We start from the raw sequence: 15,434 nt of genomic DNA on the forward strand, positions 1-15,434 counted from the left end.
GTGCATTTTCAATCTGTAACCTTACGAGTGTTGTACGTTGTAATATATGTGTAAAGCAAATCGTTTTCTGTGTGTAATACGTACTGATACTGTGACACATGTCGATTGGTCTTTTGTTTACAAAAACTGAACACATTCGAGCTGGACATTTGTTGTCAATATTTGGCGCATGCGCAATAGCCTAGTCCTAAAGTTGCGAATAATAAGATTCGTTTCTTTCATATTTTCAACACAAAATACGTCTAATAAGTATTTCGGAACGAATTTTATTTCGTCCGAATAAATTGCTAATTCGTCCGAACGAATTTCTATTCCGTCCGAACAAATTGCTTATTCGTTCGGACGAACTATCAATTCGTCCGAACAAAAAACTAATTTGTCCGAACAAATTGTTAATTTGTCCGAACAAATTGTTAATTTGTCCGAACAAATTGTTAATTTGTCTGAACAAATTGTTAATTCGTCCGAAGGAATTCCTAATTCGTCCGAACAAATTGTTAATTCGTCCGAACGAATTTCTATTTCGTCCAAACGAACGCTATATTTTTTTTACTTTTTTTTTTGTTCGGACAAAAAAGTTTTTTGATGGGACAAAATGATATATGCTGTCTTTATAGAGAGCTCTGTACACACATATACAGAGATCTATAAGCTTGTAGGGAGGGTTGGCAGCGGGTACTCGTCAGAGACGAAGCAACAGGGAGGGAGGGGGACAGGAAGGACCTGGTCCCCTCCCCACTTTAAAAAAAAAGTCTTCCCTTTTTCTTTTTCTTTTTTACATATTAAAATTCTTTTTGGTCCGGCTGACCCCCCCCCCCCCTCCCCGACTCCTTTTTGGCTGGCCCCCAGCTTCCCCCTTTCAAAAACGATGCTACGCGCCTGCTCGTGTCCCCATAACACTTTCAAAAGTAGGGAGTGGGGACAAGAGTATGTTTGTGTCCCTCACTACACTTCTGGGAAATTTCTGTTCTAAAATTGTAATTTGCTATAAAGAAAGGTAGGCCTACTAGTATATCATAAAATTTGGATATCCAGATTTGCGTTGACAAAACTTTGATTGGCGCATAATTGCATTATTGTCGTCCTATACAAAAAATTAGTTTCTTATTGAATGTGTTACACTCCGTTGTACAGAAAATGTTCATTTAATATACTTATGCCCGGGGTGAGGGGGGCTTGAGGCCTACCTCAAACTTTTAAGACTGAGCAAGGTGTAGGGATTCCCACAATTTTTAGCTTGTTATTTGGGGGATGGGGGTGGTTATGAAGTTTACTGTATTTTCCGTCGCCATCTTCATGATGTTTATATGGAAAATTTTGGAATTGAATCCCATTTTAGCTTGTGCCCCAATTTAAGTTTTGTGCTTCCCAACCACCACTTTACGATGTTTCACTACGGCATTGGCGTTGCCTTATAGCTAATTACAAATTCGTCCGAACAAATTGTTACTCGTCCGAACAAATTACTAATTTGCCCGAACAAATTTACTTATTCGTTCGAACGAATTTCTACTTCGTCCGAACAAATTGCTAATTCGTCCGAACGAATTACTAATTTGTCCGAACAAATAACTAATTCGTCCGAACGAATTGCTAATTTGTCCGAACAAATAGCTAATTCGTCCGAACAAATAACTTATTTGTCCGAACAAATTGCTATAATTCGTCCGAACGAATAGCTAATTCGTCCGAACAAATTGCTAATTCGTCCGAACGAATAATATTTTTTTTACTTGGCCTTTCTACGCCGCCGTAGTATACAAAGGAGATAATAAGCTTTGAATTACCCCCGTTTTCGAAATTTGTTAATTTTACAAGATCATTCCGATTTTCAATTAAAAAAAAAATAATTTGATGGAATTTTTATCTATATTTTTTACACTCATCTAATAACGCAGCTATGTTAAGGCTTCCCGGAGTTTGAAATGCGTTCAAAACATACATTGGATTGCGAGGTCGGTTTTTGGTTTTCACTTGTAATTTATATACTTAAGTATAGACAATTTATATAGAAGGTTCTCTCGGCTATATATTAACATATCTGTTATGATATCACATGACTTCGTTGATCACCTGACCGTCATTTATAATTGTTTGAAGTGTTTCACATAAATCGCTTCAGCGCAGCTCATTTAACAATTATTTTTAACTTTTTGTTTGATAAATAATATTAGGCATTGGGGTGTGATATAGTAGCCTTTTCTCCTAGCCATCTTTCCCCCGGAAAAAATGGCTGTATAGTATTTTCCCCCGGAAATTGTCTATATAGTAGATCTCCCCCCACGGAAATTTGGGTATATAGTAGGAATTGCCCCTTTTTATAGCCAGATTACGCCCACGGAAAACCTACTATTTAGCAGATCCCCCCTCTTTTTATTCCGGTTACGTTTACAGCGGACCACTCCCATGCATATTTATTTCCATTCTGAAATTAATACTTTTCTGGCTATTTATTTCTTTTATATCCTAAATACAGAATTAATTTCCGAATTCCCTCGATTAGGGTTTTTGGAAATATTTATTATTCAAAAAACACTTCAGTTGGTCGAATTTTATGTAAAACAATGATATATTTAGAATGTGAAATCAGAATACCCCGTGCTTGTAAAACAGCACTTATTTAAGCAACTCAGAATTTGTTTGTTACACAAATAAGTATTTATCGTACGAGAAATCGAAACTAACACAAAAGCTTTTCATACAGATAGTGGAGTAAAACTTAAATTCTACAGCTCTGTTGATTGTCTACCCCTGATTCTAAAACACCGCTGCTATAAGGAATCAACTCGCTTTCTCGCTAGACATGATTCTTAAAGAGACACTATGTACAGCTCATTTTCCACATTTTAATGAAGTGTTTTTTAAAGCACGTATTGACCAAATGATAAAAATCATAACGAACCTGGCAATTTTGAACAATTTGGATGCATCAATTTGCTCTCAACTACGCTTTGAAAATCATCCGGAATTCAAAGGTGTCTTCATACTGAATTTTGAATGCTTATTTGTATCACGTGATTTTGAATGACAGTAAAGGTGTTGTTTAAAAAAATCATTATTTTAACAGAAACCCTTCTTTGTTCCTATTGACCAATGTTTTTACAACTAACATAAAAAATAGCACATACTTTTAATGCAGTGTTTTCGCGGCTAGTCCCAGTGTTATTTTTTTTTTCAGTAGGGACAGGACCCCTCGCCCCTTTTCCAACAAATTGTGAGTAAAACGCCAGATTTGGCTCCCACAATGGCTGAGTACTTTGGCTAACATTAGACTTAAAGCGTCATACTGATTCCAAAGTAAATTCTAGTTCACGAATGAGCTTTATCTCATTCTATTTTTACACCTTTTCTAACAGAATCTGTAAACATTCTGGATCTATTCACTACACTTTCTCTCAATGGACGACATGCTGCACTGTTTACTGTTTATGCACATGCGTCTGAGGACCGAAAGGAGGAGTCTCGGTTTTTTGTATAGGCCATCGAAAAGTATTAATTCTTACGTTACAATGAGAATTTTTAACTTTAGATGAGTGTTATTTTCGCAAAGTTCATTCATTCAACAATGCAAGAAAAATGGAGGAAGCGCTAGGAAAATTGTCATTTCATTATTATTGCGCACAATGAGCTGTAGTGTCTCTGTAACACCTCATTGGAAAAATTGGATTTTACAATTGAAATAGAGGTTTTTGAGAGGAACACCCCCCTTTGCTTAACGGATCATCGGTGTATTAATAGATGTGAACATGCTATCGATATATAATCGTAACCATTCCAGGCGGTGCAACTCCCAGCTGTACTGTCAGTACCTTGATTTATGCGTTTACATAAATTTCTCCAAAGATGAATTTATTTTGAATCCTACAGAAGGACAACGTCATCATACTTTATTCCCATACAAAGAATATTCTGGAAAAAGTTTGATATTTAACTTGCACTCTTCAAACTTTTCAGCTCACCTGAGCTGAAAGCTTAACTATCATTCATTTTGCCATCATAATTTATTACATGTACATGCCCAACATCTATATTACATGTATCTGCTATCCTGAAATATCCCAGATTGTATTAAAAAATGAAAACGAAGATTCGGGGTACTATTTTGAAATTCAAATTTTTTTACTTTAAGGAATTAATTTATTATTTTTTCGTTGGATGGAGGTATACCACCAAGAAAGAAAAAAAAAAACGGAAAAAAAAACCGGAAAAGTTTTCCGTACTTTTTCTTCGTGCTATTTTTCAACGAAAAAAATAAATTTATTCGTTATCATTTAATATTTCAAAACATTGAGTTTATATGATAAAACATGATATGATTTTATAAATTTATTCGTTATCATTTAATATTTTAAAACACTGAGTTTATATGATAAAACATGATATGCTTTGATTTGAATTAACGAGTTATTCTTGTACTACATTTTATGCCATTTCGAGACATAAAAAAAACCAACAACCCTAAATCTGTTAATGGCGACTTCCACGAAATGCCCTAAACCCCCACCAGGGCTTCGACCTGGACCCACTGCCTCATAAAGTGGCACACCCCGTAACCACAATTCCTGGATCCGCCCCTCTAATCATGGTGTCGGATGCCAGGTAGGGTTCTCTTGAGTGTTGTCACGGCTTCAAAGTGGACAAGTGAGTGTTACAGAGCGTTTTTCGAGTTTTATCAGTGAATTTCTAAGGCCTCACAGCTGTTGTAACGTCGTACGGATGCCTCGTTTCGGTGCCCAATCATAAACATATTATGCTGGAGTTCGAAACCATAGTCGTTAAGGGCTACGATAGTGCAGTATCCCTGAGGCAGTGTGCGGTGTATCTGGTATTTGGGTTCGTGACATGAAGTAAGTTGTCGCAAGGTGCAAACTGGACTATTGTCATCCACGGTTGAATACATTTAACTCTCAGCCCGGAATTGCAGAAGCAGACGTGTGTTGTTATATTGGGGGGGGGGGGGGGGGGGGGGGGGGGGGGGGGGGGGTCCTCAAATAACTATGCTTATTTCATTTTGCATAATAAATTATTATTTGACATTTGTTTGATTTTGTTTAATGAATTTATATAGATCGATAGAATTGTTAACTTTTTCTTTTCAGGATTACCCAATCTATATATAAATACGAAGCATCCAGAGGAATCTCCAACATTCCAATAGAAAGCAGTTCCGACCTTTTATTTATTTATTTATTTTTGTTAGATATGATATTCCAATAACTTTTCAACCAATGTAAAAACGTGTAACATGTAAAATTAAATGACATATATATATGCACCCCCCCTTCCCCCAAATGTTGAACCCCCTGGGAAAATTGGGTCTATACTTAAAATATTTGGACTCCCTGGAAATATTACCTGGATCCACCCCTCACTTAGGTTGGTTTCGTTTTGTTCCTACGTAGGCCTAGGCTCGTTTCGATTTTGTTTCGTGGTATTGCAGGTGCCCTAATGATCAATAATGATCAACATATACAAACCAAAAAAAAAAAAAATGACCAAAGTGTCAAAAGAACGACCTCAAACCATGTGTTTCATCTAAAAATTCGAAGTAAACATGTTTGAGATTGATTGATTGATTGTATCGCATATGGAGACATTACCAAGACCGGTGAAGGGCTTCAAATTCAGGCATATGCCCGGCGCTTACAGTCATTGAGCATTAAGGGTTCTTTAGCATGCCACACCTATTGAGACATGGGTCATCCGTTTTTAGGGTCATCTCCGAGGACCAGTGACATTCACACCTGATGCAGAGCGTTTGGGGATGGAACTGTCACTACCCGTTTTAACACCGTGTGTGTGTGTGTGTGTGTGCATGTGTCTGTGTGGAGGGGGAGGGGGGTGGATGTGAGTGTGTTCAGGGGCGGATCCAGGAATTCAGCCCAATCCCAGCCACTGTTCTACAGAAAAAGACAAGCGATACCCCGCGGTCAGACTGACCCCAGCATACCCCTGTCCCGGGGAGACCATGCGTGACGTCGAGTCCCTGTAAACAGGAAGCAGGTATCGAGGCTCCCCCATGACATAGGATAGGGATGTGTGAAGTTTTTTTTATCTATCGAGCCACCTTGATTACACTCAATGTTTCCCTAACATTGTTCTTTTTTTGTGACTCGACTATGTTAAATACACATATACAGTACATGACGCGAGTTTTTTACGCCCCACCCTGCACTATCTGATTAAAATCAGATCCTATGATCCGCTCCTTAGTGCAGTGATCGACGTGAGCGGATCATAGGGTCTAATTTTCATCAGATTGCACCGTGGAAGGAACACGGATAGTATTCTGTGTCCCACGGTGTGTGTTATTTGCCAATACATATAGCCTTCTGGGACCTTTTTGTGCCTATATCAGCGCTTCGCAGGAGGCGTGAAAAATTACAGTAGGCTAAATAATCATAGTAAAGGTGATATCTAGAAAAAAAATCATTTTTTTCCCGATATGCATATTTTTTTCCCAGCTCTTTGAAACAATTCCAACGAAACAAACACTTTATAGGTATGCTTGTGAAAAAACCACTGGTTTTAAACCCCTAATCCCGTTCGTCATTCCTTAAATTCACTGTTTAACAATAATAGTAATACTTATGAGTAATCTCTATTTTGAATGCAAATTAGTATCAGTAAAGGATCGAAAACATGCTACATGTAAATATGGATATTGAATAATTATGGATGTGGTCTCTCTCCCTGACAAGTGTTTAGGTACATTTGATTCAAAATAGAAATTAGAGCAATGCTGTTAATTAACAAATTGGATAGAATTGATAACAGAAGCATAAACACTTGTTCATCAGATGGGCCTGGATAACACACTGATTTATGTATAACTAGTATATTCCCTACACATTCTGGGGACCTTTGTCACAATAGGACTAAATTACGGGTAGTAAGTCCCGGTATTTCAAATTAACAAAAGTGCTCGACTTCTTGCAGGGAGTTTGAAATTGGTTCGGTACAAGATACACGTTATGCAATGTACACGTATTACACACATTTCGCTAGAAGTCATATACTTGTGTTGATTTCAAATACATCTTTCACACATTTCGCTAGAAGTCAAACACTTGTGTTGATTTCAAATACCCGAATTTGCTGACCACCAATATTTTTATTGTGGCGAAAGTTCTTCGAATTCGCATGTAGCATACAAGCTATACATAAGTCATTGTTATAGACATAGATCATATCATTACTTAAATTTCAATGTATCAAGGGGGGGGGGGGGTGTTGTAGGTTAGCTGCAGAACTGTAGCTCTCCGAGAGAAAAAAATATGTTGACAGACCGGCTACCTCAACAAGCGAAATAATTTCAAAGCTGTGAGTTTTCGGGTCGTATGGAACTTTAATCAATATTTGAAGGTATGTTTGGACACAAGTATATTGGAAAAATATGTTAAGAATTCTTTATATCTTATTTTTGAGACAGTAACACAAGAATAAAACTTTAACGATATCAGGCCTCAACCATGCGCAGCTTTTTGTCCGCCGTAAATCGAAGGTTTTTATAAGGGGTGGATCTGTGACTTTCTGTTCCGTCAAAATATTTTTACAGTTTACATATTTTTCTACAGTTCCGCAGCTAATTCGAAAACTGCTTAGAAAGTTTTACTATGTTTGAATTAGTTTTTCTGGACCACACACCAGAATTATCTGGCTACCAAAGTTGTCTATGTGACTCGTCTATAACGCATGACCTACACAAACGGTCAGGACATTCGGATTTTCTGGTCCAGACGAAGAATTCTTTCTTCCGAATCTGGATCCCAACATCAACCATTATGCGCAAGAAAGAGCCCTTATAGCGGTTAATTTCTCTTCTCATAAGATGACACCGCTACATGTACTTTTGTCGACATGTTTCGAGGGAAAATTACACTTATAATTTTTCAACCGAGTGTAAACAAAATTTCATAAACATGCAATGTATTTATTCATAATTAATCTGTTTAGTATAAAATCGATGTCCGTGCACATTATATGCTAAAAATCCATAATAATTATTATCAATCGTACCCGTTCCTAAGCATAACCTACTATATTTTGAAATAATTCGTGTAATTGTATGTAAAATTCACTACTATTATTGTGTGATTATCTCAACGTGAAAAACTCAAACCCGTTTCCCTCTCGAGCTGGTTTACGCGGTAAGCATCAAAATATAGCACGGACGCCTCGATCGCCAGATAAGATAGATAAGGTATACACAAAGACTAGTAACTAAATGTCCATCAATTTATAGCATCCAATCTGAAGCTCAATTCCTCCTGAAAAAAATAAGTTGATGTTTAAATTATCCGATCTTCAAGACCCTAATTCGCGTAGATTTATATGTTTGTCATGGAGGGGGTGGAGTATTAACCGTCATCCATTCAAACTGCCCACCCCCCTCCCAACTTCAATTTCTTAAATCGTGCTGTGGTCGCTGCATGGATTGAATTCTTAACTTTAAAGCTTATATATTACATGTTCATTCGTCTCACATTCATTCACTGCTGAAATCAAAATAAGCGAGACACTCAATATAATGTTCGTCATCAAAATTGTGGCAGCCCCTCCCCTTAATTTGTCGTGGTCTGCAATCAATATGCAAGGATGTATAGCCTCGGTCGAATACTAGTTCATGAAAATCATTTGATAGACACAGATAATTCAACAATTTTCTTTTAAATGTATGAAAATAATGAAAGTAAAGTTCTACTGAATCTATAACATCGCGCGCGCGCGCGCGCGCGCGCGCGAGAGAGAGAGAGAGAGAGAGAGAGAGAGAGAGAGCATTGGTAATTATTTATTATAATACTAGATGGACTGTTAGTCCCCGAGGATCTCTACAGCCCAGTAGCTAAGTTTTTCGTTACTAGCTTGAAAATACGGATGTATATTTAATTGCTGTTATAAAATTTAGAAATTCATTTCAAAATTAAGGATTATCTCTCTCATGCATAGCTCTTATCCTTGGACGAATTTGGCTCCACTTGTTTGACACGCTGTTTTTGGCTATATTTAGCTCCAAAACTTCAATATATTTCGGATTTCAAACCTTTCGGTTGAGCATCACTGGAGGGACATTATTTGTCGAAATGCGCATCTGGTGCATCAGAATTGGTACCGTATAAGTTTTACATAAAATATAGCATTAGATATAGGGAATCACAAAATGTTGCACAGGGAAGGATTTTTAATGCGTGTTTGCGCACTTGTACTGAATGAAAGATATATCTAATTCGAATGAATTACAGAACAATTGATTAATAATTGTCTGCATTAGTTCTGTTATATGTATTGATATCATATACAATAAATAAAACTTCATTATTGGGAAGTCACTTGATCTCCAAATTAAATGTTCCTTATGTAACAAAAATGATTTGTCTCCGTAATGGGTATTTGATAATGATTTTACTAAAGCAATTGCAATCCGCAGTGGCGGATTTTAGAGGCTAAAATTTTCAAAATTGAAGGTAAATTGTGATCTTTTATTGAGAAAAAAAATAACGATAAAATAAGCACTAATTTCTTCCACTCTCGGAGAAATAAATGAATCTTCTGATTTATTGAATTACTTTTATTGGGGGAACTTACTTTTTTTCCAAAAACTATTAAACTTTGCGCCATTCTTTTGATTTTACTTTTTCAAAATGACAGAAAACAGTAAAAAAAAAAAAATCACTACATAGGAACCATATTTCAAGCTCTGTAAAATCCAGAAGCTTCCGGGGTTTCCCCACCCCCGGGCTTCATCTTGTGCCCACTGGAAGCCTCAAGGCGGCCCCAGTCCCCCAGCCTTATAAAGTTACCTCTCCCCCCTAATCGCAATTCCTGGATTCGCCCTGATCCTTCATGAGGAATAGTTGATAAAAGACAACATGAACGGTCGTTCATAATTTCGAAATTTTGTATTGATAATAAGTTTATAATGGTAGATTTTGTATTGAGAATAAGTTGATAATGGTAGTTTTTTTTATTGAGAATAAGTTGATAGTGGTAGTTTTTGTATTGAGAATAAGTTGATAGTGGTAGTTTGTGTATTGAGAATAAGTTGATAGTGGTAGTTTGTGTATTGAGAATAAGTTGATAATGGTAGTTTTTGTATTGAGAATAAGTTGATAGTGGTAGTTTTTGTATTGAGAATAAGTTGATAATGGTAGTTTGTGGAATGAGAATAAGTTTATAATGGTAGTTTGTGTATTGAGAATAAGTTGATAATGGTAGTTTGTGTATTGAGAATAAGTTGATAATGGTAGTTTGTGTATTGAGAATAAGTTTATAATGGTAGTTTGTGTATTGAGAATAAGTTGATAATGGTAGTTTGTGTATTGAGAATAAGTTGATAATGGTAGTTTGTGTATTGAGAATAAGTTTATAATGGTAGTTTGTGTATTGAGAATAAGTTTATAATGGTAGTTTGTGTATTGAGAATAAGTTGATAATGGTAGTTTTTGCATTGAGAATAAGTTGATAATGGTAGTTTTTGTATTGAGAATAAGTTGATAATGGTAGTTTGTGTATTGAGAATAAGTTAATAATGGTAGTTTTTGCATTGAGAATAAGTTGATAATGGTAGTTTTTGTATTGAGAATAAGTTGATAGTGGTAGTTTTTGTATTGAGAATAAGTTTATAATGGTAGTTTGTGTATTGAGAATAAGTTTATAATGGTAGTTTGTGTATTGAGAATAAGTTAATAATGGTAGTTTGTGTATTGAGAATAAGTTGATAATGGTAGTTTTTGCATTGAGAATAAGTTGATAATGGTAGTTTTTGTATTGAGAATAAGTTGATAATGGTAGTTTGTGTATTGAGAATAAGTTAATAATGGTAGTTTTTGCATTGAGAATAAGTAGATAATGGTAGTTTTTGTATTGAGAATAAGTTGATAATGGTAGTTTTTGTATTGAGAATAAGTTGATAATGGTAGTTTTTGTATTGAGAATAAGTTGATAATGGTAGTTTGTGTATTGAGAATAAGTTGATAATGGTAGTTTGTGTATTGAGAATAAGTTGATAATGGTAGTTTGTGTATTGAGAATAAGTTTATAATGGTAGTTTGTGTATTGAGAATAAGTTGATAATGGTAGTTTGTGTATTGAGAATAAATTGATAATGGTAGTTTTTGCATTGAGAATAAGTTGATAATGGTAGTTTTTGTATTGAGAATAAGTTGATAATTATAATTATATGCGGGTGTTTTATAGGTAGTCGGGTTCGAATATCATTTGTATTGGTCACGTGGTGAAGGCATATAAATAGGCGAACATGTGTTTGTGCGGCATTCTAAGCACGCTCGCTAGTTCTACGTACAGGTAAATTTTATACACTACAAAAACTCTATGGCTGAAAGTGACCATTGCATGAAAACTCCGGGAGAAGAATTTGGTTTATCTAATGAAGAGGCCGTTTCTTTATTCAGTTCTTCACTGAACAAAGCTTTAGAAAGGCAGAGCAATGTTATTGTGAGCACTATAACGGGCCTTACAGAAAAGTTGACAAAAAGCAACGCGGGGAAAAACGTGCCGCACGTGGAGGAATCAACAGTTTCAGTTAACGGGTCACCAGGATTCGAATTCAAACACGAGGGACACAAGATTCAGTTTAACTTTAATCAAGCAAGATATTCCAAGTTGTCAGAGCTAGGAAAGTTGATTCAGGAGTGTGATTTTCAGAAAGCAGCAGACATCGTAAAAGAGGAACAAGCAGCAATACTTCAAAGAAACAAGATTTTAAAGATTGCAGACCGGCACGGATGGGATACCGTGAGTGAATACCTTGACGACCCCTTAGCGGACGACACCGAAGATGCTACTAAGCTTCGTTACGCTGTTAGTCGTGCTGCTAGGAAACGCTCCTATCGAAGCAAGCCCTACGACAAACGGAGAGGCAATTTCGCGCCAAATGACTTTTTTCGTGGCTTTGGCCAATCATTTAACGCCTCAGGATCGGCGTCCAGATCCAGCACAGGTAGAGACAAAGATAACAGGTTCGGAGCCGCAGGTTTTCAATATTCAAAAGACGATCGAGGGAAATGTTTCTTTTGCCGTCAATTCGGACACATGGTCAGAGACTGCCCGTACCTCAGAGGCCAGCCAATCCCCTCTCTGTCAATCCCAGTTCCAAGTGGGCCAAATACCAGTACCAAGCAATGAAAACGTTGAAGTTGAGTATATGTTTGATTTACATGAAAATTTTGAATATGAGCAAGATACAGAAGCAACTAGTGTTAAATTTATGCTTAAGCAAAATGCAGCATTTTGGGAATCGGAGCTCAATGCTAATTGTTTTATTTTGAATGTTATAAGACACGGATATGTTATTCCTTTCAGCGAGTTTCCACCCGGAATAATGCTAAGAAACAACAGGTCGTCATTAGATCATGCAGAATTTGTTAACGGGGCTATTTTAGATCTCATGAAAAGTGGTTGTGTGAAAGAAGTTTTTAAGCCCTCTTTTGTTGTTAACCCTTTAACAGTTTCAGTGAACGGGAAAGGTAAGAAACGGCTAGTTCTAGATCTCAGACATGTCAATCAATTTGTAGAAAAACAAAAGGTCAAATTCGAGGGAATCAAGGAAGGTATGGCTTATGCTAAAAAAGGGCACTACATGATAAAGTTTGACCTAAAATCTGGATACCATCACATAGATATTCACTCAGATTTTCAAAAATATCTTGGATTTAGTTGGGATTTGGAGGGCAAAAAACGGTTTTTTGAATTTACTGTTCTACCTTTTGGTTTGTCATCAGCTGGCCACATTTTCACAAAGGTTGTTAGAGTATTGGTAAGATACTGGAGAACTTTTAGCGTTCCTATCGTAGTATATTTAGACGACGGCTGGGTGTGTTCAGATTATAATTCTTGCTTGGAAATAGCGTATTTTCTTCAAAAAGTTTTAAAAAACTCTGGTTTTCAGATAAATTTTGAAAAATCTCAATTTATTCCCGTAGACAAAATTATTTGGCTAGGTTTTTTATGGAATTTGCAAGACGGCACTTTAGAGATCCCAAGCGAGAAAATAAAAAACATCCATTCAATGGTTGATTCAGTCATTCAAAATGTAGGTAAAATCAGTGCTCGAAAGATAGCTTCTTTCGTCGGCAAGGTGATATCATTAAAACCAGCGATCGGAAGTATTTGTCAGTTGATGACAAGGCATTTAAGCATGGCTCTATGTCAGAGATTTAGCTGGGATAGTATATTAAATTTGTCATCTGATTGTATAACAGAATTGTTATTTTGGAATAAGAATTTACCCAGTCTGCCAAATTGTCAAATTGAAAGTTGTAGCAGTGTACCTGAAAAAATTTTATTTTCAGATGCTAGTGCTTTTGCTGGTGCAGGGATTTCTGTAGAACAAGACTCAAAAATTGTACATTATATGTGGAGTGATTCTGAAAGATTGAAAAGTTCTACGTGGCGAGAGTTAAAAACTATCTGTATTCTTATTGAGAGTTTACACAGTTATCTATCAGGGAAACTTGTGAAAGTATATACAGATAATCAAAATGTTGTACTGATTGCATGTAAAGGAAGTATGAATTTTGAGCTGCATCAGCTCGCTTTGGAAATGTTTGGATTGTGTGTAACACATTCAGTAAAATTGGAAGTGGAATGGATTCCTAGAAATATGAACTCGTTAGCAGATGAGTTAAGCAAAATTTACGATTTTGATGACTGGGGTGTTTCAGACAGGATTTTTGAATTTTTGGATAAAACGTGGGGAAAGTTTACATGTGATTTATTTGCAGACAGTAAAAACAAAAAATGCAAAAAATTCTTTTCAAAATTTTGGACACCCGACACTTCTGGAGTTGATGCTTTTGCGCAAAATTGGTCAGATGAAAACTGTTGGATAGTACCTCCACCCGTGTTGATTTGTCGAGTACTTACGCACTTGCAGATATGTAAAGCTTTTGGTACACTAATTATTCCAAAATGGAAATCTTCAATGTTTTGGCCTCTGATTTGGAATGCAAAGCAAAACAATTTTCATTATTTTGTAAAAGGATTTATTGAGTATAATAATCCAAAAAATTTTTTCAAAGCTGGATCAGATATAAACAGTATTTTTGCGGCATATAAGTTTGCTAGTAATGTTCTAGTGCTGAGAGTTGATTTTAGATAGATCATATGGATGATCAACAAGGTTCCATGAACCACATGGCATATCTTGCATGGCACCATGTGCATAATGAATTCTAGAGCAGTATTTTGAGCACCATGTGCATATACCTTATGAGCTACATATGAAATTGTAAACAAAGCACCATGTGCGTTTTCTTGTGTATACTAAGAGAATTTTGAATTGAAACGAAGTGGGATTTTGTGAGCTAAATATGAATTAGAGATAAGGCACCATGTGCGTTTTCAGAAAATCAAATGTAATTGAACGGGGCATGCATGAACTATATCTTAAGTCTCAAGGTGGAAAGTTGTGGGACAACTTTGCATTGATAAAATCTGTCTTTTTTATAGGTACACAATAACATTCTGTCGGAAATCCAGGAAATGAAAAAAGACAGCAGGTTTGCATCGGCAGCATCACACATTCATTACATTCTACGGAAAGGAAAGAGCGACAACTCTAATAGAAAATACGACACTTATTTCCAAAAATTTAAAGGCTGGTGTTCGGCTCACGATGTTTCCTATTTACCCGCAGCAGTGAGTACTGTGGCAGTATTTCTAAGCGGTCTTGTACAGCAATCGGTTTCCGAATCTGTGTTATCAACATATTTCTACAGTATCAAGTGGTATCATGATTGCAATATGTGCTCTAACCCGTGTGATCAAAAAATTCTCCATATGCTCATGGAAGGAGGAAAACGAATTCTTTCGAAACCGATTCAGAAGAAGGATCCAATAACGCCTGAAATTTTAGAGCAGATTATAAGCAAATACGGCAATGATAGTTGTAAAAATGACTTGTCTAATGTGAGAGTTTGTACAATGGTATTGTTGGGTTTTGCGGGATTTTTCAGATTTAACGAACTTTCAAATTTACGTGTTAGAAATATATCTTTTCATGCATTATTTATGTCTGTTCATCTTGAAAGTAGCAAGACAGACGTATATAGACGAGGTAATGATGTTTTAATTGCAAGCACAGGTAAATCAACCTGTTCTGTTTTTTGGTTAAAGCACTATTTACAACTTGCAGGTATTACTGAAAAACCTGACGATTTCATCTTTCGATCTATACGTTTTTACAAGTCATCAAAACGTTATAAGCTTTGTGAGATTAACAAACCCATTTCTTATACTAGAGCACGAGAAATACTACTTAGTGCTTTATCGTCCATTGGTTTGAATTCAAAGTTGTTTGGTTTACACAGTCTACGAAGTGGCGGCGCTACTTCAGCGGCTTCAAGCGGCGTAAGTGACAGGTTGTTAAAAATTCATGGTCGATGGAAATCGGATTTTTCAAGGGACAACTACAT

This window comes from Ostrea edulis, chromosome 3, assembly GCF_947568905.1.
Source record: "Ostrea edulis chromosome 3, xbOstEdul1.1, whole genome shotgun sequence".
Classification (NCBI taxonomy): domain Eukaryota; kingdom Metazoa; phylum Mollusca; class Bivalvia; order Ostreida; family Ostreidae; genus Ostrea; species Ostrea edulis.